Source organism: Triticum dicoccoides, chromosome 2B (assembly GCF_002162155.2).
Source record: "Triticum dicoccoides isolate Atlit2015 ecotype Zavitan chromosome 2B, WEW_v2.0, whole genome shotgun sequence".
NCBI lineage: Eukaryota > Viridiplantae > Streptophyta > Magnoliopsida > Poales > Poaceae > Triticum > Triticum dicoccoides.
In genome coordinates this window covers 3,447,835-3,475,806 of record NC_041383.1, presented here as the reverse complement: position 1 = coordinate 3,475,806, position 27,972 = coordinate 3,447,835, and the positions used below count along the sequence as shown (strand labels likewise).

Genomic DNA, 27,972 nt, shown 5'->3' with positions numbered 1-27,972 from the left:
ATGAAAACATCACAAGGCAGTCACCACTCAACAGTATAGTATTAAGATTGACACCGCAGTCACCATTCATATAGTCATTTGCGGTGGCAACTAAAAGATATAATAAATTTGTTGAGAAATATAGGTGCGCTTTGACACAAGAAGAGCATAAATATTTGAATGCGCCTTCTTTGAGTTAGGGCCATAGATATCTTGTTCCATGTCCACCAACCGAACCTAGCAATCACATTCTTCCATAGATCTAAACAAAGAAAGATAGAATTAAAATATGATAAGTGGTAGCATAGTGTCTGTTAGTGGTCTACCCATGATGTATTAAGCAGCGCTATCAGCTTGGTGGGCAATTAAACAAGACATGAGAGAGAGAGAGAGAGAGAGAGAAAACAAGTGCTGGGTCTATGCAATTACCGTACTCCTTTCAGAAAATGAGTGACTGAGATAATTGTTTTTCTGTGAAATCTTATGAGTAGGGCGCACATTTCCTTTTGATTCATAATAAAAAAACAGTTTATTTTATGAGAAAATGTTGGTCAATAGACTAAACCAGATATGAACAGTGCAAAAGCTCAGAGAGTAGAAAAACATCAAGCTACATTTGGCCTACAGCATGCCAAGTCAGTAACCTAGTGCTGCTTGCACGTTTGACGCACCCATGAATGCTTGGGCGAGGCCATTACTGTTAGCAAAGTCGGTCCAAAGGAACCGGATCTAATTTGATAAACCTAGCAGTACATCTTCCAAAAGGACCCAAAAGAAACAAATAAGAAGAAATTATAGGTCAGTCCTTGCATTTTACACGGAGGATATCAGACCATGAAACTAGTTTGAAATTTGGTCCATACAACATGCATCAATACAGTAACTAACCCATCGTCACCAGGGGCAATTTAAAAAGTGCAAACTTCGTGTTTTGGTACATTCAATAGTTTGTGTCATCCACCATAATATATTGCAAGTTCAACGAGGTTCTTTTATTCTTATTGGTGCAATGATACATATTGGTATACATCAACAAAAGTACAGACATATCTACGTGGCAATGCACGTCCATCTATGTCTATGTGGCATGGAAACCTCCACGGGAAATAGGTATCAATTGTAGGTCATATTTTCTTCCTACGATGATCCCATATTTCTCGGTCATGTCCAAAAATTCCGGGTTTGCCTTGCCAGGAAGCACCCAGTCGAAGTGGTAGAGAAGATTTGCCAAGGCGATCTCCATAGTTGACGTGCTGAATAGTATCCCAGGGCACTGCCTCCGACCAACACCGAAGGGGGTGAATTCAAAGTATGTCCCATTGTAATCCATGTTATTGTTCTCAAACCTTTCAGGCTTAAACTCTTCAGGAGTTTCCCAACAATTTGGATCCCTCAAAACTGCAAACGCATTAATGTATACATTGGTGCCTTAAAGCATGTCAAAACCCATAACTTTACGGTCTTCCCTGGCCCTACGGGGGATCAAAGGACCTGGTGGATGCAGTCTAAGAACCTCCTTAATGATCATCCACATGTAATGGAGTCCAGCGAGGTCACTATTAGTAATCACAGCTCGACCTTGACCTAGCACCTCTCGGATCTCAATATGTGCTTTGGCCATGGCTTCGGGATGACGGACGAGCTCAGACATTGCCCACTCCAAGGCAACTCCCGTGGTCTGTGTGGCACCTGCAAATATGTCCTGAAAAATATTGTTGTGGTATGCATGTTTATATATTGTTTCTGCATATGTAGTAGTACGCAACAAATAATCAATTTCAGACACAACAATTTACGTTTATAAATCTATGAAACAAGTTGAGACTAACAGATTTATGAAATGATGAAGCTAGCTTTTTTTGCATTAAAACTTTGCAGATATGATATCACATCGGTAGATTAATAAGAAGCATAAAGAAAATTACTCACAAATAAGACGGCACCTATACTCTCCGTGGTCATAGGGAATGTGAACGCGTCCTTCTCCTGGAGCCTGAGTAGCACGTCCAGCAAGTCATCATCGTCGGTGCTGGAGGCACCGTCCTGTGTGGCAGCTCGCGCCGCCTTATGCCCCTCGATGACGTCGGCGTTGATACGTTGGATGTGGCCATAGCTCCTCCTCATGTGGCGCTCTCCCTTGCACAGCCACCGCACCAGCCGCGATGACGGGAAGAGGTCGACGAGGCAGAAACCACCTAGCAGCACGAACGCCTCATCCAGCTCCCGGAGGTACTCCTCCTGCTGCGGGAACTTGCCGCCAAACACCGCCCGCGACACCACGTCGTTGCTGAGCGCCATCATCTTCTCGCTGACGTTGACGACGGCACCCATGGATGCCGCGTCTGCGACATAATGGAGAAGGCTGCCCACCTGGTCTGGCCTGATACCGTCCATACGCCTCACCTGCTTGGAGCTCAGGAGCTCCATGGTGCAGACCTTGCGCATCTGGCGCCATGGGTCACCGTAGGGGGCGAAGACGATGCCCCTCCCGCCGCAGCCGAAGATGTCCAGCGTCGCGCTGCGAGGCCGGCCAGCAAAGGCAAGGTCGTTGGTCTTCATCACCAGCGCCGCCGCCTCGGCGCTGGAGACGATCACCGTTGGGACCTCGCCGAGCATAAGGTGCATCAGCGGCCCATGCCGGCGACACATCTCCATCATCTTGCGGTGCGGGAGCACGCTGGCGACGTGGTGGAGGCTTCCGATGAAGGGAAGAGTCCATGGCCCAGGAGGCAGCTGTGGCTTTCTCTTGCCCCCAGAGAGCTTGCGAAACCAGAGGGCCACAAGCGTGCATAGACAAACTTAACCAGCCCTCCATGGCAGGATACAAGCTGTTCGCAAGTGCAGCTTGGAGTGAGACCCGGTATATTTATGTGACCACCTACAAGTTCTGTTAAAACTCTGGACCTGCTGACTCATGAACTTCCTAGTGTATGCAACTATATACAAGTCGAGATTTATTGGTGTACAGAACTAAATTGGTGGCGGCTAGATTGTTGATGACAAAATTTAGAGATAGTATGACAAAATTTAAATTATTGGCGGCTAGATTGCTGAAGACAAAAATAGTGTACAGTACTAGACCTCTTTCTTCGCTCTAAATTATATAAATTCCTAGGTTTGCTATCAGGCATAATTTACTATCATCATCAAATGTACTTTGGTCGTGTTGTATGTATTAGCTCATGAATTTTTCTACAGAGAAATTTAACAAGGGAAAACACAATAACTTCAATTACTTTGAAATGGAGAAAGTGGAGTTCGATGCTTCTAATGACTTTTGCACTAACCCAGGGAGACCAATTTGCAATCTTTCATACTCAGCTAGCAGCCAGAAAAGAGAAACCTTATCTGCCGGAAGCTTCGCCACATAGCCGCCAGAAAAAGAGCATGTATGTTTTAGTATTAAAAGATACGTCCGGCGGAAAAAACAACTTGTATGCTTTTTGAAGGAAGATACAATCACAAACCAAACCAGACCCATAGTGCTATAAACCAGAACAATATTGCCAGAAGCTTCACCACATAGCTTCCGAATTCTTTTGTGCAAGATGCTTGAGTTCGTAATGCCCGTGCTAAATTTGGTGAAGTTTGGACATTCGATGAGCCATGTCAAAAAAGACAAAATGACCTCCGAACAATGCAGAACATCAAACTTGCTCACATGCCTGATTGTTTTTTGCAGGCAGCTCCTAAAATGTCCAAACTTCACCACATTTGGCTTACTAGGTCTGGAGAGTTTACCGTTAAATCAATGTATCTTGATGTTATTAATTCAAGCTCTCTTCCTAGTTCCAAATATGCTTGGGCAGTCAAAGTTCCTCTGAAAATTAAAGTGTTTATGTGGTTTGTACATAAAAGAGTTATTTAACCAAGGACAATTTGGTAAAGCAAAATTGGACATGACCTACTAGGTGTAGTTTCTGTGATCAGGATGAAACCATCAAACACCTTTTTCTTGATTGCCCGTTGGCCAAGGTTCTATGATGGATGGTCCACATTGCCTATAATATTACTCCTCCGAGTTCTATCAGCACGTTATTTGGAACGTGGCTTAACGGGATAGAGTCCGAAACAGCGAGACACATCCGCGTAGGAGTATGTACTTTATTATGGGCAGTCTGGAACTGCAGAAATGATTTGGTTTTTAACAGAACAACAAATATTCATTTTTTGCAGGTTATCTTCCGAGCCACTGCATTGATCCGTATGTGGTCGCTACTCACTCCGACGGAGGCCGGAGAGCATTTGGTTACTGGATCTATCCGGTGGGAGATGGTAGCACGGGATATTTTCAACCGGTTTGGATGGCGGTCATGTAATAGTATAGGCAATTAGTTTACCTATCTTTCTTTTGCCAGCCGGTTGTGGCGTCTTTTGGCTAGTGTCGTAATTTTTCTATGGCTCTTTGTGAGCTTTTCTTTACTTTCATTACAGACCATAAGACCTTGTTGAACCTATTTGCTTATTTATATCAAAATTATGCAGAGGCCGGGGAGTCCCCCCTTTTCGAAAAAAATACAAGCTTGCATTCTTTTAAATGGTAATTTTGATATTTGTTTTTCCAAACTAAGCTTGTATTTTTTTAGAAACGATAAAGTTCTTCATAAATCCATTGAAACATTCCCTAGCAATGCTCACGAGGAGCATATGAGTTCCCTTTTAATACACAGGCTTGAACTTATTGTATTCTGAATACATTTCCATCTATTCATTTTTCCCATGTAAACACGTAGTTGTGCACCATGTTGCATCATTCAACTATTCTTTATTACCTCATCCAGAAATGTTTCTTTCTGGTTTCCTTGATTTAACATAACAAGATACTTTTTATAACTTATCCGCGCATGTATATGCTCAGATTGTGGTGACCACATGTCTCCTACGTACTCCCTCCGTTCCTAAATATAAGTCTTTGTAGAGATTCCACTATGGACTACATACGGAGCAAAATGAGTGAACCCGCACTCTAAAATGCATCTATATACATCCGTATGTGGTTTATAGTGAAATCTCTACAAAGACTTATATTTAGGAACAGAGGGAGTACTAATTAAAGTTTGATGGATTATTGCATGATTGCAATGCTTATCTGCTCATTTATTTTTACAGTTGGTGATCAGATCGGATTCGAGGATCATCGTCTCTCATGTGTTACGTATTAGTGATCCTACATGATAGTGGAGAATGTACGAATATGCAGCATTGACAGTAACAAGGAAAAATGGATGTTTTATTTTGTTTGTTTGGCTCTGAGATATATTAAAATTGGACACAGCTGCCTACTTGGACATATTTGGACACAGCTGCCTACTTGGACATATTTGGCTTTTAACCATATCTTTTGTTTGTCGCCTTCCATGTTATTATTTTGATAAAGTTTGATTTCTTCCTTTCCTATGCTGTAGATACTTCTTCTCTTGCAACTGAAAGTACTTCTTCTGATTACAGTGAGGCGGCTTGATTAATCATTGGCCTCATGGCAAAATTGGGGACGGAGGAGGGAGGTGGCTTCATATAAGCATCACTTCAAAAGCTCACGGTATGTATGCCAGCATGCACTGGAGTTGTTGGATAAGTTCCTTTTTGTCAAAACACATTTCATTTTGTTTTTAGAATGCTGGCCTGGTGTACACTGATCAGTTGTGGTATTCTTTCCCTGTGCAGGAGATCAAACCGAAGAAAGATAACACTCAACGCAACATGCTCGTGTCGATGATATGGGTGCAGAGGAAGAGTGTGTGGATGATCATTGAGAGCAGGTATGTGCTTACCAGCCAGCGCAAGAGCATCTGGTGGGCCCGGTAGATCCCCAGGGAGGAGTAGGCGGGCGTATATTGTCCATTTCTTCTGTAAAAAAATGTCACTCTACACAATATAATTGTTTGGAACAACACATACTCGACTAATCATCCTTTATAAATCAACAGGCTTGTACGAGATGTTAAAATGTGTTCCTATCTGTCTACCATTATTCCTCTGTTTTATAAGTGTTAATTTCATTGATTTCTTACTTATATGTATATACTGATTGCAGATTTGCTAGAATGTCACTTTGCAAAACATATGATCCAATCCATGTTTTGTCCTTACAAATAGATAAATGCATGAAGGCATTGAGATAGGTGGTGCAGATGCTTACTTGTTGTCAACATTAGATGGTGGTTTGGTAAGTGACTATTTTGAAAAATATTTTCTCAGTCTAACATGTACACTATATTCACACAGTAGCCTTGCTTCTGCACCCCATCTCTCTCTATAGCCTATATCTGCACCGCTCTTTGATCTAATTTTTGTCCCAAAATCTTAGGCAGTTTGTTCCCTATAAAATAACATGGAGCATCAAAATTTGGATTTTCAAAAGGTTCTTACAAACTGAATTTTATCGATACCACATTCATGATAATTTGTCAATTTGTGTTTGCTTCCAAACACCCTGGCATATTAAAATTTTGAATAGGAGAGTCACTAGTAAACCTCTATTTGACTAGCTCATTGATCAAAGATGGTTATGTTTCCTAACCATAAACATGAGTTGTTATTTGATTAACGGGATCACATCATTAGGAGAATGATGTGTTTGACTTGACCCATTCCGTTAGCTTAGCACTTGATCGTTTTAGTATTCTACTATTGCTTTCTTCATGACTTATACATGTTCCTATAACTATGAGATTATGCAACTCCCTTTTACCGGAGGAACAGTTTGTGTGCTACCAAACGTCACAACGTATCTTGGTGATTATAAAGGTGCTCTAGTACTTGTTGGGTTGGTGTATTCCGAGACTAGGTTTTGTCACTCCGATTGTCGGAGAGGTATCTCTGGGCCATCTCGGTAATGCACATCACTATAAGCCTTGCAAGCATTGTAACTAATGAGTTAGTTGCGGGATGATGTATTACGGAACGAGTAAAGAGACTTCCCGGTAACGAGATTGAACTAGGTATTGAGATACCGACGATCGAATCTCGGGCAAGTAACATACCGATTTCAAAGGGAACAATGTATGTTGTTATGCGGTTTGACCGATAAACATCTCCGTAGAATATGTAGGAGCATCCAGGTTCCGCTATTGGTTCTGCGTGTAATGCCTTTTGTACTAACCCCATCGCTGAGACCAATTTGCAATATTCGTAGCCAGACAAGAGAAAACGGCCCAAACTTTCATACTGTATACTCACTTAATTTTTACATTTATATATACCTGCAGAGTCCAGACATGTAAGTTATCAGTACCACTACCACTGCACTTGCAAAGCTGCCTGCCATGGAGGGGTGGTTCAGCTTGTGTTTCATTGCACTAGGCACGCCGCTTGCCCTTTGGCTTCTCAAGCTCGCCGGCGCCGGCGCCAAGAACAAGCCACACAAGCACCAGCTGCCGCCAGGGCCATGGACACTCCTGATAATCGGCAGCCTCCACCACGTCGTTAGCCTCGTCCCACACCGGCAAATCACGCAGCTGTGTCGCTGATATGGGCCAATGATGCACCTGAAGCTAGTTGAGGTCGACGCTGTGGTAGTCTCCAGCGCCGAGGCGGTGGCGCAGGTGATGAAGACCAACGACCTCGCGTTCGCCACCAGGCCAGGCACGCCGATGCAGGACATCGCCGGCTATGGCGGCAGGGGCATCATCTTCGCCCCCTACGGCGACCACTGGCGCCAGATGCGCAAGGTCTGCATTGTGGAGCTGCTCAGCTCCATGCAGGTCAGGCGCATGGAGAGCATCCGGCCAGAGGAGGTTGGCAACCTCCTGGCCGACATCGCCACTGCTGCGGCGGCCGGCGACAGCATCAACATCAGCAAGAAGATGATGGAGGTCAGCAACAACGTCATGTCGCGGGCGGTGTTCGGCGGCAGGTTCACGCAGCAGGATGAGTACATCTGCGAGTTAGACGTGGTGCTCACCCTGCTAGGCGGCTTCTGCCTCGTCAACCTCTTCCCATTGTTGCGGTTGGCACGGTGACTCAGCTTCAGCGCACGGCGCATGAAGAGGAGCTACAGCCACATGCAATGCATCATCGTCAACGTGATCGAGGAGCGCAAGGCCGCGCGAGCTGCTGGTGATGGCGCCTCAAGCACCCACGATGAGGACCTGCTGGACGTGCTGCTCAGGCTACAGAAGGATGATTCGTTGGCATTCCCTCTAACCACAGAGAGCATATGCGCCGTCTTATTTGTGAGTATTTTTAACAAAAGAAACTTTTTTTTACTGCTAGCTGATGCAAACAACGGCACAAATTTTGCATATGACACGAGATAGGAAAGATTGATTACTTTTGTTCCGACAAACTTAAATCATTAACCATTTAGTTAACATTATCTATGTCATACATTTCAAGATTATTTCTTTCTGCTCAAAATTTCTGGTAACCCACCAGTTACCGGAAATTTTGATGACCCCCCAGAAACTGTGGTAACATTCGATAAGATTCAAATGACCTCATAAACATGTGAATGATAGTGTGAATGAATTCAACCCGGTCTTTTGCTTTCCAATCACTATTGCGAAGACACGTGTAGCAGAACCAAATACAAGATAATATAAGGAAAAAAACATACTTGACAAACCAAAGACCTAGACATCGATGTTGTCCACACATTATATCCGTTAGCTTTATAGATTTCACCCTTGTGGAAAATTATAATCTTTACTGTTAAGTATTTTCAAAGAAACTCATAACACGAACGCCATGCTATTTGTCTATCCATTATCATGGTGTAGCAATATAAGGGTATGAACCTCATAATGAGTACATATATTCTATCATGACCCCCCTGGGTGGAACACCATGGCTTTGACCTTAATCCTTCTTTGTTTTAATATTGCAACCAACATATACGCCATAATGTTGAGCGACACTAATGAAAATAAAGAACCCTTGATGGAGATCTTTTTATTCTTGGAAGTAATGTTCTTTATCATCATTTATTTTCACACCAAAGAACCCACCTTGCACACATTTTACCTTCAAGTGACATCACATAAAGGGAAAGATTCCATAAACATTGGTCATGGAATGAACATTCACTTTACATTGTCATCAGTCTCGCCAAAATCAATTTTGAGAATCCCTTGTCTTTTGATGCAACCCATGAGTAATAAGCCCTTCCACAATATTTTCCTAGCATGAAATGGGTTTTTGTAAGTTCTATCACATCATTAGCAATCGAGGAAATCATGCACTGCTATGAATTTTGTGAAAGCTCATGAAGATAATCTATGTTGCTTTATTAAGTTTGTTATTCCTTTTGCCACTATAGAGATGCCAATGTCGACTATAAAGTGGTGATGTTTTCAATAAGAATAAACAAACATCCTGATCAAACCACTCAGAAATCATATTCCTCATATACTTGAATGTCCCATTTTTGCAATTGTTATCTTTCACCTCTTTCTCTGTCAAGTGTAACCCGAGGGGAGGCATATGGCCTCACATGATATCATACCTAGAGAAGGTACTTGCCTTGAGTGCCTCGAAATGTTCTCAAATCATTTGTAAGGGGATTTAGGCTTCAAAGTATGTAAAAAAAATCCTTTAGTTCACTTCAAAATACGACATACAATTTTTTCAAATGAAAGATTTTGTTTCACAAATTGTTTCATTATAAGTGCGGCATATAGAAGTATGAGCTAATTTAGCGTACCTTAATTTTCATTTGCAGGATATATTTTCTGGTGCTACAGATACGACGGGAACAACTTTGGAATGGGCTATGTCAGAGCTCGTCCGTCATCCTGAAACAATGTTTAAGGCTCAACTAGAGATAAGAAAATTACTAGGTCAAGATCAAACAATCATAAAAAATAGTAACCTTGGAAACCTACACTACATGCGAATGGTCATTAAGGAGGTTCTTAGGTTGCATCTACCAGCTCCAGTAATCCCACGCATGGCCAGAATGGATTGTAAACTTATGGGTTATGAGATGCTTAAAGGCGCCACTATATTAATTAATGTCTTTGCAGTTTCTAGGGATCCAAAGTACTGGAAACACCCTGAAGCCTTTTTGCCAGAGAGGTTTGAGAACAACAACTTAGATTACAATGGGACACACTTTGAATTCACCCCCTTTGGTGCTGGACAAAGGCAATGTCCTGGGATGCTATTCGGCGCGTCAACCTTAGAGATCACTTTGGCAAACCTGCTTTATCACTTTGATTGGGTGCTTCCTGGTGGGGCAAGTCCAGAGTCATTGGATATGTTTGAAAAATTCAGGATGACTATAGGTAGAAGTTCTGACCTACAACTGATAGCTATTCCACGTGGGTGCATCAAGGACATGTAGGCATATATAGAAATGTTCATGCACACGGAAATATATATATCCTTATGAACGAGATTATTTGTGTAATAATATGTTGCATTGACCAAAATAATGGAATGGCACACATTCCATTTCTGTACTAGAAAAATATATTAGAAAAGGTTAAAGATGATTCACTAAAACTATTTTCTTGGCATCCCATCCACTCATTCTACCTCCTTTGGCCGGCACCCGATAGCAACAGCCGATCACTGCCTCACTCATATCACTTGCCTTACCATGGAACCTCACCATTGACTTCCTTCCTTGCTTCCTCATATCTATTTTCTTCTCCACACACAAATGACATCAACCATACTTAAATATGCAGACAATCATATGCTATCCCTGTTGTGCACACCCGACCACCTTGTAGTCGTGACAACACCATCTCCCTTGGCAATTATGAAGATGTTAAGTTGGCTCATCAACATAGAAACTTTGGAATCTTTAATGGAAGTTGTACATTCAGGAATCTCCTCAACAATTGTCAACATTATGTGCATCTTCCATGTTGCTCAAATGGTTGGATTATTCTGGTACCAGTGGTGGCTTGACCATCGAGATGGATTTGCTTCCTTCCACATCATTGGGAGTATTGGCAAGAACAACTTGATAGCCACTAGCACAAATGTATTAGTACTTTCAAAAAACATTTCACGCTCTTATTTTACGAATGTAATATACCTTCCATGTTCTCTAGTTTTCATATGAATTTGTCCAGTATCTTCCTGTGCGAAGCCACCAAGTTCAACCCCTTCGGTTGTGGAACCAAGTATCCTATTTTCTTCAAATACTTTACAAAGGTGATTTGCAAATAAAAATGACACTAAGGATGTGCTCACATGCATCTAGGACCACGCAAAAACTAAAACCATGTGGCATTCCTACAAAATTCTAGAATGTAGTTATTCCATATTGTCAATATATACTAGAACAACCATTTGAGAAAAAAATATGCAAGCTGAAGATCTACTAATGAAAAGTTTTGGCTATGCTCACCCTAAAGCCTTTCATGTGGGCCATCGTACTGGGTCCACTTTGATAAAAATTATGAACTTCAGAAGCTTGTATATTATCTTGAAGCAGCCAATAGACCACTTTTTATGAGACCACCTATATAACGCTCATTAACGTCATATATGAGAGGTGGCGCACACTTCAGCGATGATGGGCCGGGGGCCCAGTTCAGGTCGATGTGGCTTCCCAATGTCAGCCTCACTATCTTTTGTGAGAGATGGTGGTACATTCGTGTGTTGGTCAATTTTTTTGTGGTTTTCTTGCCATGGTTTTTCTAGAATTATTTAAGCATAATAAATTGTTCGTTGTGGTCAATATTCCTATTCCTAAGAAACGCAAACTCGGGGTATTATTCATGAGAGGACGCCTACCTATTCACCCTGGTCAAATGGGTTGCCGAGAGGAAAAAACGCACGTTGACTGACTTTGGGAATGTCATGTTAGACAATGTCGGTTTATCTAAGGCATGGTGGGGGGAGGCTCTATTGACTTCATGTCATGTCCTGAATAGAGTTCCTAACAAGAATAAGGAGAAACCCCCCTATGAAGAGTGGGTTGGGAGAAAACCATCACTTTCTTATTTGTGCACTTGGGGATGCTTGGCAAAGGTCAATATTCCTATTCCTAAGAAACGCAAACTCGGACCAAAGACAGTGGACTGTGTCTTTCCAGGATATGCTCAACGGAGCATTGCTTATAGATTTTTAGTGGTAAAGTCAGAAGTACCTGATATGCATGTTCATACTATAATGGAATCTTATGATGCAACATTTTTTGAGAATATATTTCCTATGAAAGATATGCATAACATTGCTAGATTTTCCTCTGACATAATTCCCGAATCTAGTACAACTGATGAAAATTTTGAACTAACACATGAGGAAGTCCTTGAGAAGGATAACGATGAAGTTCCTGTAAGGACTAGAGAGACAAAGGGTTGCAAAATCCTTTGGTGATGATTTCATTGTATACATTGTTGACGACACACCCAAGTCTATTACAGGGGCATATGCATCTTCAGATGTAGATGATTGGGAAGAAGCTGTTCATAATGAGATATGGACTCAATTATTTCCAATGGAACTTGGAAACTAACTGATAGACCATATGGTTGTAAACCTGTGGGATGTAAGTGGATGTTCAAAAAGAGGTTTAAGCCTGATGGTACTATTGATAAGTACATGGCGCGGCTAGTGGCCAAGGGCTTCACTCAGAAAGAAGGCGAAGATTACTTTGACACCTATTCATTCGTTGCTAGAATAACCACCATTCGAGTGTTACTTTCCCTGGCTGCCTCTTATGGTATTATCATTCATCAAATAGATGAAAATAGAACTTTCCTCAATGGAGAGTTGGAAGAGGAAATCTATATGGATCAGCCTGACGGGTTTCTGGTAAAGGGTAAAGAGAGAAAGGTGTGCAAGTTGTTAAAATCTTTGTATGGTTTGAAACAGGCACCTGAGCAATGGTATGAGAAGTTTGAAAGAACTCTGACTTTTACGGGATTATTCATTAATGAGGCTGATAGGTGTGTTTACTATCGCCATGGTGGGGGCAATAGTGTCATATTATGTTTTATGTGGACAACATACTGATCTTTGGTATAAACATTAATGCGAACATTGAGGTCAAGTCTTTTCTATCAAAAAGTTTTGACATGAAAGATCTAGGAGAAGCCGATGTAATTCTAAACATCAAACTTATTAAGGATGAGAGTGGGATTACTCTAACACAATCTCTCTATGTTGAGAAGGTCTTGAACCGATTCGGTTTTATGGATAGTAAGGTTTCTCCAACACCTTATTATCCCAGTGTGACACTCAGAAAGAACAAGAAAGAAACGAGAGATCAATTAAGATACTCTCAAATTGTCGGTTCACTCATGTACTTAGCTAGCGCTACAATGCCAGATATCTCTTTTGCCATGAGCAAACTAAGTAGGTTCATGTCCAACTCGGGTGATGATCATTGCCATGCACTAGAAAGGGTATTGCGCTATCCGAGAGGTACTATGAGTTTCGGAGTTACTTATTCAGGGCATTGATGTCTACTATGCAACCTTCTTCTTGTAAACGTTGTTGAGCCTCCAAGTGCAAAGGTTTGTAGGACAGTAGCAAATTTCCCTCAAGTGGATGACCTAAGGTTTATCAATCTGTGGGAGGCATAGGATGAAGATCGTCTCTTTCAAACAACCCTGCAACCAAATAACAAAGAGTCTCTTGTGTCCCCAACACAACCAATACAATGGTAAATTGTATAGGTGCACTAGTTCGGTGAAGAGATAGTGATACAAGTGCAATATGGATGGTAGATAAAGGTATTTGTTATCTGAATTTGTAGCAAGCGATATGCTAGGAAACAAGGCCTAAGGTTCTCTCTCTCTCTCTCTCTCTCTCTCTGCAGTAAACAAGCAAGGCTTCACAATTAGGCTCTCACGGGTACATATGATTAATCATGTTCATCAAGAATCTGTAATAAATCATATGCTGGCAACAAGAATAGAGAGATCAAATCAACTGGAAAAGGACAACCCCTAGAGAGTCTAGGACTACAAGGGTGCAACCAACAATGGAAGAATTTTTCGTTTTCGGCTCAAGGTATCTCATCCTTTAATTCAAAAAGGTTCATATCAAGCCAATAAGCCTTTTACCCTATCATGTTAAAAAAATAGGGTACTTAGAGCACGCACAGACGTTTGTTGAGTGTTCTACTCAATAAATATGCTACGATTTGCTTTGCATGTTCTGAAGTTTGGTGATTATGAGCACCAAGACATGATTCACCAGTACGTTTTCTATCATCTAACTGGAGCTTGTTGCAGAACTGTTATCTACTTCCCTGTACAGGAACTAGTGTGATTCCATCATGATAGTGTTGTCAGGCTTAAGGCCATGTGGAAAAACAAATAAATTGTAGGTGAAAAAGAACATATATATCTACTTCTTGTATTTGTCAATGATACCAAAAATGAAAAAAATTAACATATAGTGAGAATCAATATTTATGTTTTGCACATATAAGATGAACAAGGACACTCAACTAAAAATATGGTAAAAATTATGTGCAAGGACACTGAAACGAAATTAAAATAACCACACTCTTAAAATGATTCGGAATACAAGCACAAGATGAAACCAAGAACTATATATGTCAGAAGAATATATTTTTCTCCAACAAGCATGCTTATTCTCTTATGTAATCATCAAATGGACAAAAGAATAAATCAATGTGGAACCCAAAGCACCATCTGCCACCAAAAATAGGGATTTTAGTAAGACCAAATATACTTCATCGCTACAATCTCCCTAGAGAAAATGTTAGAGCGATGACATGAACACACTACGAGATCAACACAACCAATTAGGAGATGGACAACACAACTCTTGACTAAAAATACCAGTAGTCATCGAGGCTTAAAATAAACCATTACAACTAAATTGTCGATAAATAATTAGACTACTTGAACACATTGAGACTGTTTTTGTTCCCTAAGTTTTACTATTGATTTTTAGTAAGAAGTAAGGTTATATAGGCCCGCAGGAGCAAAGGATCCGTTAAGCATTCATGTGTTTTATTGTACATACACAAACAATTGTTCGTTCGTTGTACTGCGCTGTACTTCCACTACTTTACTTTCTTTGGGGTGGAACTTAGCACAGAGTAACTATACTTCGTTCCAAACACTGCTAGTAGTGCGTGTGTGCAAAATCTTTCCTGGCTGACCTCTTCTCTTTTATATCCACGATGGACTGGTGGTTTAGGGGTCATTTATTTTCCTTATGAAATTTATCTCATGATTTTTCTGGCTGTAGTCCGCATGCAACCTCCAGGTTTCAGAATTTACCTCAGGAGTTTTTTGGTTGTAGTCCGCATGCAATCTTCAGGTTTCAGAATTTACCTTCGGAGTATTCTTGCTCTAGTCTGCATGCAACATTCAGGTTTCAGAATTTACCTCTGGAGTTTGCTGGCTATAGTCTGCACGCGACCTTCAGGTTTGAGAATGCGATTATGTCAGCTTTAATCCATCTGATCTGCATCTACGTCTACACTACAAAAAGAACAACCTTAGTAAGTAAGATTTATAAATTTGATCAAGAAAAAGATGCAATTTTTTGTACCAAAAGTAACCCAGACAAAAGCTGTAGTTGCTCTAGGCAGTAGAAAATGCCTACTACTTAGTTTTCATAATAAAAAAGGGCATTATATGTATATAATTCGTTTGCAAGGTCAGGTGCAAACAACAAGAATAATAATAATAATACAAGGATCAAGAGATAAACGATTGATTAAACATTTTAGGAGTTCAGACAAAGATGTGTAGCGTGTTCCTGTTTGGTTGGGAGGAAATGTTCAAGAAACATGCCCCAGCTAGGTCAGTTCACAAAGTTGTTGAAAATGTATTATAGCCTTCCATCTTCTAGGATGGTGGCAGAGGGACAAGGCCTCCTCCTTATCAATTTTGTAATGCACAAGAGAAGACTATGGTTGGGATCAAAAGATTACACTTACCAAGAATCGATTTATTTATGCAACTAGCCTTCTTATCCATTGAATAAAAATACTAGTACTTTGGAAACATAGATATGTCGCTATGTCTGTACACGTCAAATGACAAAAGCCACTAAAACTAATTTTCTAAAAACATAGAAAGTTGTATTCTTCTGAAAAACACTACAACAGAAGCTCATATACATATTATTTTACAAAATCACCCAATTATCGAATGTATTGATCAATAAAAAAAGAATGTCATGTGCCACCATGGGTTCAAACGACATCTCAACGCTAGCTGGTCAAATAATTCATTACCCTGGAAACCTCTACTGCCCAGACAGAACTAGTCTGCCTACAATCACATTCAGTAGGCTGAAACAAAATCAAGTAGGAGCACTGAATTAAAAGTACATGGAGCCTAACAAAGTGTATGTTTTCTTGTAAAGTAAGTAGATGGCATATTGGCTTGATTACACATATTGCTGAAATGCTGACCTCACTATTACAACTTCAAAACCAAAACATGAAGCAATAGAAAGACATGATTAACATCGATATGGTGCATCCATCAAATGTTGATGTGTTGCCTTTACTGAATCAAACACGTGCCTCATAGGACAATGACATACCTGCGTATCGATCTTGCCTGGCTTACGGGTTTTAGCATTGTTGCTAGTCAGGCGAATTCCTGTTCATATCTTTTGTTGGACGCCTAGTAGAACCATGTACATAATCACTACAACAAGTTCAGACACAAAAGAGAAGCTATCAGTTGGTGTGGCAAAGAAGTAGAACAAGATGATTAGATCAAGAAACGACATGCGTGCTCTCACATAAAATTCGAAGCAAACACACAAGCATCACATTGTGATGAATCAACGAGTGCTAGACGGAAAGCATGCACATGGCCGGCATACCATGCTCAGTCTAGGGCCCACCACACACAGCTGCGACGGGCATGTTGGCTGGTCTTAACTTGCTCCACATCTCCTGGGCCGCGGCGCGCTAGCCAGACATCACATGGCACATGTTTTGCATGTTCTGAAATTTGGTGATCATGAGCACCCGCACACAATTCACCAGTACATTTTGAGGGTTCTATTCAATAAATATGCTACATCGTGCTTTGCATGTTCCAAAATTTGGTGATCATGAGCACCAGGACATGATTCACCAGTACATTTTCTATCATCTAACTGGAGCTTGTAGCAGAACTATTATCTACTTGAACCTTGTACATGAACTAGTGTGGTTGCATCATGATAGTGCTGTGAGGCTTAAGGCCATGTGAAAGAAAACAAATAAAATTTCAGGTGAAAAGGAACATATACATCTAATCTTGTTAATCACATCATTTGACATATGTCAATGAAACAAAAAGTAAAAAAACAAAGATATATATTAAGAGTCAATATTTATATTCTGCACATATAAGGTGAATAAAATTGCAGGTGAAAAAGAACATATACATCTAATCTTGTTAATCACATCATTTGACATATGTCAATGAACCAAAAAGTAAAAAACAAAAACAGATAGTGAGAGTCAATATTTATATTCTGCACATAGGACACTCAATTGACAATAGTGTAAAACCAAGACGGGATTCCAACAATAAAAATCATTCCCATGCACTATTACAAACCCCATCCACAATGTTTTGAAAACAAAAAAATAATGAAATCTCAAAACCAAAGCACCAACTGCCACCAAAAAGGTAGGGATTTTATCAAGGCCAAATATACTTGTCGCTACAATCTTTTTAGAGAAAGTGTTAGATCGATGACATGAACACGGTATGAGATCAACATGACCAATTAGTAGATGGACTCTTGACTAAAAACACCATTATTCAACCAGGCTAAAAATCGCTCATTAGAACTAAATGGTCGATAAAGAGTTAGGCTACTTCAACACATTCAGACTATTTTTGTTGTCTCGGTTTTACTATTAATTTTCAGTAAGAAATAAGGTTATATACGCCCGCAAGGGCAAACCATCCTTTACGTATTTGTATGTATTCTATTGTACATACAACAAACATTTGTTCGTACGTTCCATACTGCAATGTACTTACACTACTTTACTTTCTTTGTGGCGGAACTTTGGTCAGAGTAACTGTACTTCGTTCCAAACACTGCTCGGCCGGTTCGCTAGCAGTGCGTGTGTGCAAATTGTTTCCTGGCTGACCTCTTGATTTTATATCCACGATGGACTGGTGGTTTGGGAGTTACTTATTTTTCTTATGAAACTTATCTCATGAGTTTTCTGGTGTAGTCCGAGCGCAACCTCCATGTTTCAGAATTTACTTTCAGGAGTTTTCTGGTTGTAGTCTGCATGCAACCTTTGGATTTCAGACCTTACCTCTGGAGTTTTCTTGTTGTAGTCTACGTGCAACCTTCAGGTTTCAGAATTTACCTCCGGAGTTTTCTTGCTGTAGTCTGCATGTAGCTTTCAGGTTTCAGAATTTACCTCCAGAGTTTTTCGGTTGTAGTGTGCACGCGACCTTCACATTTGAGAATGCGATTATGTTAGCTTCATCTGGATCTGCCCTACAAAGAGAACAACCTTAGTATGTAATATTTAGAAACCTGTTCACGAAAAAAATCAATTTTTTGTCCCAAAATCAACCCAGCCAGAAAGCTGGAGTTGCTCTACGCAGTAGAAAACGCCCACTGTTTAGTTTTCATAATAATAGAAGGGCACTATATGTATATATTAGTTTGCAAGGTCAGCTGCAAAAAGCAACAAAAAATAATAATATGAGGATCAACGGACACACGATTGATTAAACATTTGAGTTCAGACAAAGATGTGTAGCGTGATCCTGTTCGGTTGGTAGGAAATGTTCAAGAAACATGGACTAGCTGGGTCAGTTCACAAAGTTGTTGAAAGTGTATTATAGCCTTCCATCTTGTAGGACCAGGCCTCCTCCTTATCAAATTTGTAATGCACAAGAGAATACCATGGTTGGGATCAAAATATTACACTTACTAATAATCGTTTTATTTATGCAACCAGAGCCTGCTTGTCCATTGGAAAAAAATACTAGTACTTACTAATAATCTTTTTATTTATGCAACTGAATCATTTGTTGGACCCTCACAAAATCCATCACCTCGCTAACAGGCTTCCACGAGCATATATGCATATTTGATTCTCAATGTCCAGACACAACACAATTTTAAGTAAGTGGAAAGAAATAATCCACACTGGTATCATGTTGAATAGCATGTACAAGAACCAAACAGAAATTTATGCTCGCAACAAGAATAGAGGGATCAAATCAACTGGAAATAAAAGGACAACAATGCCCTAGAGAGTCTAGGACTACAAGGGTGCAACCAACAATGGAAGAATTTTTCGTTTTAGGCTCAAGGTATCGCAACCTTTAATTAAAAAAGGTTCATATAAAGCAAATCATCTTTTTTACGCTATCATGCTAAAAAAAGGTACTTAAAGCACCCACTGGCAATGTTGAGGGTTCCACTCAATAAATATGCTACAACGTGCTTTGCATGTTCTGAAGTTTTGTGATTATGAGCACCGGGACATGATTCACCAGTACGTCGTCTATCATCTAACTGGAGCTTGTTGCAGAACTGTTATCTAACTCCTTGTACAGAAACTAGTGTTATTACATCATGATAGTCTTGTCAGGCTTAAGCCGTGTGGAAAAACAAATAAATAGTGGGTGAAAAATAACATACTCAACCATTTCTTGTTTTTCTCATCAGTTGGCTTATGTTAATGATACAAAAAGTGAAAAGCTAACAGATAGTGAGAATCAAAATTTGTTTTGCACATATAAGATGAACAAGGACACTCAACTGAAAAGATGGTAATAATATGAGCAAGGACACTGAAATGAAAATAAAATAACCACACTCTTAAAATGATCCGGAATACAAGCACAAGAGGAAACCAAGAACTATATGTGAGGAGATTTTTCTTTCTCCAACAAGCATGCTTATTCTCTTATGTAATCATCAAATGGACAAAAAAATCAATGTCAAACCCAAAGCACCAACTGCCACCAAAAAGATAGGGATTTTATTAAGACCAAATATACTTCATGGCTACAATCTCTATAGAGAAAATGTTAGAATGATGACATGAACACACTACGAGATCAACACGAACAATTAGGAGATGGACAACACAACTATTGACTAAAAATACCATTAGTCATCGAGGCTTAAAATCACACATTACTACTTGAACACATTTACTGAAAGTACATGGAGCCTAACAAAGTGTATGTTTTCTTGTAAAGTAAGTAGATGGCATATTGGCTTGATTACACATAATGCTGAAATGTTGACCTCGCTATTGCAATTTTAAAACCAAAACATGAAGCAATAGAAAGACATGATTAGCATCAAAATGATGCATCGGTCAAATGTTGATGTGTTGCATTTTCTGAATCGTAGGACCAGGACATACCTGTGTATCGCTCTTGCCCGGCTTACGGGTTTTAGCATTGCTGCTAGTCAGGCGAGTTGATGTTCATATCTTGGGTTGGACGCGTAGTAGAACCATGTTCATAATCACTACAGAAAGTTCAGACACAAAAAGAGAAGCCATCAGTTGGTGTGGCATCGCCATCAGTTGGTGTGGCAAAGAAGTAGTAGTAGTAGAAGAAGAAGAAGAAGAAGAAGAGGAGGAAGAAGAAGAAGAAGAAAAAGATTAGCTCAAGAAACGACATGTGTGCTCTCACATAAAAGGCGGACCAAACACACAAGCGTCACATTGTGATGAATCAACGAGTGCTAGGCGGAAGGCATGCGCATGGCCGGCATACCATGCTCATTCTAGGGCCCACCACACACAGCTGCGATGGGCACGCTGACTGGTCTTAACTTGCTCCACATCTCTTGGGCGGCGGCGGTGCGCTAGCCGGACAACACATGACACGTGTTTTGCACGTTCTGAAATTTGGTCATCATGAGCACCAGGACACGATTCACCAGTACATTTTGAGGGTTCTATTCTATAAATATGCTACATCATGCTTTGCATGTTCCGAAATTTGGTGATCATGAGCACCAGGACATGATTCACCAGTACATTTTCTATCATCTAACTGGAGCTTGTAGCAGAATTATTATCTACTTGAACCTTGTACATGAACTAGTGTGGTTGCATCATCATAGTGCTGTCAGGCTTAAGGCCGTGTGAAAATGAAATTGCAGGTGAAAAAGGACATATACATCTACTGTTGTTAATCACATCATTTGACATATGTCAGTGAAACAAAAAGTAAAAACCAAAAAGAGATGGTGGGAGTCAATATTTATGTTCTGCACATATAAGGTGAACAAGGACACTCAACTGATAATATGGTAAAAAAAGATGAGCAAGGACACTGAAATCAAATTAAAATAACCACATTCTTAAAATGATTCAGAAAATACGCACAAGATGAAACCAAGAACTATATATATAAATATATATGATGAGATCTTTTTTTTTCTCCAACAAGCCTGCTTATTCTCTTATGTAGTCACCAAATGGACAAAAAAATAAATCAATATCAAAGCCAAAGCACCAACCGCCACCAAAAATATAGGGAGGTATTTTATTAAGACCAAATATACTTCATGGCTACAATATTTTTAGAGCAAGTGTTACAGCGACGACATGAACACAGTATGAGATCAATATGACCAATTAGGAGATGGACAACACAACTCTTGACTAAAAACACCATTAATAAACCAGTCTCACAATCACTCATTTCAACTAAATGGTCGATAAAGAACTAGACTACTCCAACACATTGACACTGTTTTTGTTGTCTATGTTTCACTATTAAATTTTAGTAAGAAATAAGGTAATATATGCACGGAGGAGCAAAGCATCACTTATGCATTCGTATGTATTGTATTGTACATACACAAACATTTGTTCCTTCGTTGTACTGCACTGTAATTCCACTACTTTACTTTTTCGGGGGCGGAACTTAGCTCAGAGTAACTGTACACGTTCGAAACACTGCTCGGTCGGTTGGCTAGCAATGCGTGTGTGCTAAATGTTTCCTGGCCTTCCTCTTTGTTATTTCTATATCCATGCTGGATTGGTGGTTTAGGAGTTACTTATTTTCCTTATGAAATTTACCTTAGCAGTTTTCTTGCTGTAGTCCGCACGCAACCTCCAGGTTTGACAATTTACCTCTGGAGTTTTTTGGTTATAGTCAGTGTGCAACCTTCAGATTAGAGAACTTACTTATGGAGTTTTCTTGCTGTTTTCTGCATGCAACCTTCAGATTAGAGAACTTACTTATGGAGTTTTCTTGCTGTTGTCTGCATCCAACCTTTGGATTTCAGAATTCACCTCTAGAGTTTTCTTGATGTACTCTGCACGCGGCCTTTAGGTTTCAGAATGTGATTCTTTCAGCTTCAATCAATCCGATCTACATCTGACTCTGCACTATAGTGAGAACAACCTTAGTAGCTAGGATTTATAATTCTGTTCGAGAAAACATTGAAAATGTTTGACCCAAAAGTAACCTAGACGGAAAATTAGAATTGTTCTAGGCAACAAAACACCACCACTAGTTAGTTTTCATAATAAAAATAGGCATTATTTGTATATAATGACTTTGCAAGGTCTGGTCCAAAGAGAAACAAAGAATAATAATATGAGGATCAACAGACACTGGATTGTTTAAACGTTCAAGCAGTCACATGAATATGTGTAGCGTGATCATGTTTGGTTGGTAGGAAATGTGCAAAAAAGATGGACTAGGTAGTTCAATTGACAAAGCTCTTGAAAGTGTATTATGGCCTTCCATCTTGTAGGATGCTGGCAGAGGGACTAGCCCTCCTCCTTATCAATTGTGTAAATAGAAGAGAAGATCATTGTTGGGATCGAAATATTAGATTTACTAATAATCGATTTAGTTTGCAACGAGCCTGCTTATCCATTAAACAAATAACAGTACTTTGGAAACATAGAGTTGCTGCTATGTCAAATGCTAAAACCTGTTAAAATCAACTTTCTGAAGAGATGCAAAGTAGTTGTATTCTGGAAAAAACACTACAATAGAAGCTCATATACATATTCTTTTACAAAATAACCTAATTTTGAAAAAGAATGCATAGCTAGTCAAACAATGCATTTCTCTAAAAACCTCTACTGCCCTGACAGAACTAGTGAATCGGCAGTCACATTCGGCATGCCTAAAAAAAATTCTAGTAGGAGCACTGAATTGAAAGTACATGGAGCATAATTAAAGAAGAGTATGTTTTCTTGTAAAGGACTATAAGTAGATGGTATATTGGCTTCACTATGCATATTGCTGAAATTTTGTCCTCAGCATTATAGCTTTAAAACCAAAACATGAAGCCATAGAAGACGTGAATAACATCAGAATGATGCATCAATCAAATGTTGATGTACTGTCTTTTCTGAATTAAACACATCCCTCGGTAGGACAAGGGCATACATATGTGTCGATCTTGCCCGGTTTACGGGTTTTTGCATTGCTGCCTGTCCGGCGAGTTGCTGTTCATATCTTGTGTTGCAAGCCTAGTAGAAACATCTACATCATCATCCCGCAAAAAAAAGAAACATCTACATCATCAGCACAGCAAGTCTAGACACAAATTAAAGAGAAGGCATGAGTTGGTGTGGCAAGAATTCTACGAAAAAGAAGAAAAAAAATTAGATCAAGAAACAGCAGGCGTGTTCTTACATATAAGGCGGGCCATACAGAGAAGAGTCGCATTGTGATGAATGAATGATTGCTAGGCGGCAGGCACGGTAATGGCCGACAAACCATGATCGGTCTAAGGGCCACCACGCACAGCTGCGCCGGGCATGCCGACTGGTCTTACTCGCTCCGCATCTCTTGCGCCGCAGCGTGGTGCTAGCCGGACAACACATCAGCGTGGGCATGGCACAACCCTGAGCTGCCGGTGGATGTACATGACGCTGCTTAGATCCACCGTTGCCATCTACAACGTGGAGATTGAGGAGAGGGAAGGAGGTGGAAGGTGTGGGGCGGGGCGGGGCTGGTCGAGATCAAGGGGGCGTCCATTTATAGAGTAGAGGAGAGGAGAGGAGAGGGGAGCGTAGGCAGCGATGGGATGAACGGACGGATGCGTCGGTTTGGGAAGAGGATAGAATTAATGGGTGCCTAGTTTCAAGGAGGAAGACGAGGGAATCAAGGGAGGCTCTCTTGAAGGAAGGAAGGAAAGAGGTGTATTCATCCAGCCGTGGAAAACGCTAGCTGCATGCAGTAATTATTCCTTTAATTTCCTTCCTTGTCGCCAGATTGACGCACACGCGTGATGGATTCCCTCTCTGACTCTCTCTATGGTATCGTATGGTATGTACTGCACAAACGATTTAGTCCCAGCGCTCCCAGAAATTACGCCGGCCACGTAAAGTTAGCCCGGCACTTTCCATGCGTGTATGCAGTAACTTCTTCCCATTTGCTCGTGTCTGTATCTTTATTTTTATCTGTTTGAAAGAATTTGCTCATCTAAGACACGACTCGTTCTATATAGCCGGGTGGGTTTTTTCTGTTCACAATTTGATTTTCTCATGTAAGATAAGACACCAGGTTGGCAAGTGCATTCCTAGCATAAAAGGTTTTTTCTGTTCACAATTTGATTTTCTCATGTAAGATAAGACACCAGGTTTGCAAGTGCATTCCTTGCATAAAAACACCAGCTCCAATCCAATTACCAGGTTGGCAAGTTTCAAAGTCCCTGCATTGAACATTTTTTTCATAACTTGTTAGATTATAATTGAAAAAACCCAGAGAACACTCATTCATTCTTGACACCGACAAACTCGGTACTCTCCTCTCCTAGGGCAATGAAAATTTTCTTGTTGTACCATACAAAACACCGACAAACAGCTCAGGAATTCCTTGATGCAATTAATAATATGATCAACTTAACTCTTGATGCAGTTAACCCAGAAAGAAAATTCCCATAACGATGCACATCATTTCACATCCCAACCTTCACAATGAAGATGTTACTTCCACCAGATTTGATCAAACAGGAACACGCACGCATCAACTACTTCTCAGATGAGGTGATAAAAAACATCTCGAGTCCACTACACATCCCAGGAAGCACAGGTACTTCGCGTCCTTCCATCACAAACATTACAACATGACAGAGCCAAACTACTACATAAATGGCTTAATTCTGAAACCTAACCCATCAATGGAGAAAGCTCGAGGATGACGCCGAGATCCAGTGCATCTTTATCAGCGGAGAAAGCCCGAGGACGACTGCACCATCCAGTGCATCTTCATCAGCGGAGAGAGCCCGAGGACAACGACGCCATCCAGTGCATCTTCATCAGCGAAGAAAGCACGAGGACGACGGTGCCATCGTGTGCATCTTCAAGCCCAAACCGCGTCAACTTCTGCAGCACCGCTTGGCAAGAGAAAATGACCGGTGTCGTGCGCGATGGAGATTTTCCATCATGTCCGGTAGGTTTGATGGACGAAAGGAGTATCTTCCCGAGGAATGCAATCTGGGTGGACATAAAAAGATCAGTCTAGTGCAGAGGCAATGTAATGCATCAGAGGAATGTCAGATTTCTCAGCAGTAAGCCACACAACAATTCTCTTGTGTCAAAGGGAATTTACAGGAATTAACAAGACAACATCTTCCCCTAAAAACAATGCATACTTATTCACCAGCCTAGGAATGCAAAGTGCTCGTTCCAGTTCCACACAATGAAAGTTAAGTGTTGGACCTGATCAAGACAAGACAAAATTGCCATAGATAGGCTCACTTGTGTGACCAGCAGAAGAATTTTCGCTACAAGATCTCATCTTGGCTTGTCAAATCTCGTACTAGACAAATTGTTGTACACTAGTGAAAACAAGCAACATCTCCGGGTAATTGACGACCGGGACACGCATGACATGAGAGAGAGAGAGAGAGAGCAAAGAGAGATACCTTGACGATCTCCATGGCGTCGGCAGCGGGGTCGGAGCAGCTGCTACGTCCATGGAAGAGGCTGCACACAGTGGTCTACGCCCGAGGACACCAACACTATCAAGTTAGTATGTGTCGTTAGTATCAACCTGAAGATAAATCTGCTGCAGAGTTTTTAGTTTTCTGAAGAAAGAAGGAACTAAAAGTTTCAGGTTTTTGCAGTTTAGTCGTCTCTGAACATAAATTGCAGCAAGCAAGCAAGCAAATATGGATGGGCATGAGAGGGAGTAAGGGCCACTGATGATGAATGCTGAACTAGGATGAGCAGAGCCTGCACTCACCACCCACATAGAAGGCAATGACAGAATCCCTTCCCCTGGCACGAGCTTCGGATCAGCGGTGGCACTTGTTCTTGCCTATTGAGGATCCTCCATGGACAAGGGAAGGTGTCATCAGACCACCGTAGTACAATTAGTGCAATACGGCCTGCACAAGGATCACACGAGACATGCATGGTGAATGCTACAGAAAAACAAGACAAGCGTTTGCTCCATCGTGGGAGCAGCGGCGACCCGGGAATAAGCAGACCCGGAGGAGCGAAGCGGCGGTCTTCTAGGTCAAATCGAAACCACCACACAAGCACTTGACAAAGCAGCATCACAAGCTGCTAGAATGCAACATCACAAGCACTTGAGTTACAGTCAAGACCGTCGACAAAAGGGAATGTCAGGCCATAGTAAGGTTGCTGCGATGGTGATTCGTAAAACATCACATACTTTTCTGTACACAGGGCTCCTCTTTTCGTCCTTGAGGGAGTTCCTCTCCTCCACCAAATCCGTCATCTCCTCTTTCAAAACATTGTTATCAGCGGGATGGAGTGCTCCTTCCCCGAGGCGGGCGTCTGGAACGGCGGTTCATATCATGTCCTCGATGTCCTGCACTCCACCTTGGTCATCATTGAGGGTGTCTGTTGGGCAAACATCAACATCAAAGCAGAGAAATGGAGTCACACCAAGGGACATGGCAGCATTTAAGAAATGGAAATACATAACTAGTACTCCCTCTGTAAAGAAATATAAGAGTGTTTACATCACCGCTTTAGTGATCTAGACGCACTTATATTTGTTTACGGAGGGAGTATATGTGATAGTGTTACCAGTGCAAGAGAGAGGAATTGCAATCTTACGCAATTTGAATATCATGTTATCTTACTATTACAAGTGTGTGTTTATTATAAACGACATGGCAGGCAGCTCAGGTCTGCACCTGTCATCATTTTGCCCATACATATACATACATACATACAGCAAGAGAGGCAAAACTTAGCAGATTGGAAGGCTTGTTGTGCAGGGGTGTGATCACAAATGAAATAGTAGAGTAGTATTTCAGGATGGTGCTATATATTCTGTAGCAAACAAAGTTGTACGCTCCATACAAAGTGATGTAATAAGACCAGACATAATTGCCATAGAAAGGCTAGCATGTGGGAATCGCTACAAGAGCTCATGTTGTCTTGTCAAATCTTGTGAAAACAAGCAGCATCTATGGGTACGTAATTGATGGCCGGGACACACGACATAAGGGATACCTTAAGGAGCTCCATGGCGTGGACGCCCATGGAAGAGGCGGCACACAACAGTCTGCGCCTGAGGACACCAACATTATCAAGTTAGTATGCTTGGTTAGTATCATCAACCTGAAGATAAATCTGCTGCAGAGTTTTCAGTTTCCTGAAGAAGGAAGGAACTAAAAGTTTCAGATTTCTGCAGTTTTGTCTGTCTGTGAAGATAAGTTGCAGCAAGCAAGCAAGCAAGCAAAATATGGAGTATCAAGTTTCCTAGTGCTCCCTCAAATTGTAAGATTTGCTATGCATGCTTGTGTCAGTATTTTATTTTATTTTATGAAGGAATTTGCTCATGTGAAGACTTGGGTATGAGATCATGCCTTGTATGAGATACATGGAGCTTTTTCAGAGTTGTTTCTTCTTCTTCTGTAATACATGTGAAGACTTGGGTATGAAAAATGGAGCTTTTATCATAGTGAAAAGTGATCTTTTTGGTGTCGTTTTGTTGTTGCTCTAATCGGCATGTATCTCATACTGGAAGACTTTGGTAATTGATGGTCGGGACATGAGAGAGATACCTTGACGGTCTCCATGGCGTCCGCAGCGGCAGCGGCAGCGGGGTCTCGGAACAGCAACATTGCCAAGTTAGTATCAACCTGAAGAATAATCTGCTGCAGAGTTTCCAGTTTTCTGAATAA

At 40.9% G+C, this 27,972-nt stretch overlaps 1 long non-coding RNA gene and 2 pseudogenes across 1 annotated transcript; 1 reads left to right on the top strand and 2 right to left on the bottom strand.

Annotated features, from left to right (window-relative positions):
* Positions 1 to 992: 992 nt before the first annotated feature.
* Positions 993 to 27,972, bottom strand: part of LOC119361665 — a 30,050-nt pseudogene continuing 3,070 nt past the window's right edge.
* Positions 7,245 to 10,264, top strand: LOC119361664 (annotated as a pseudogene).
* LOC119361670 lies at positions 24,818 to 27,964 on the bottom strand. The gene is made up of 6 exons (XR_005172937.1): positions 27,853 to 27,964; positions 27,299 to 27,356; positions 26,487 to 26,677; positions 26,052 to 26,374; positions 25,732 to 25,827; positions 24,818 to 25,300 (listed from the first exon to the last, which is right to left on the bottom strand). It is a non-coding gene; the product is annotated as an uncharacterized LOC119361670 (long non-coding RNA).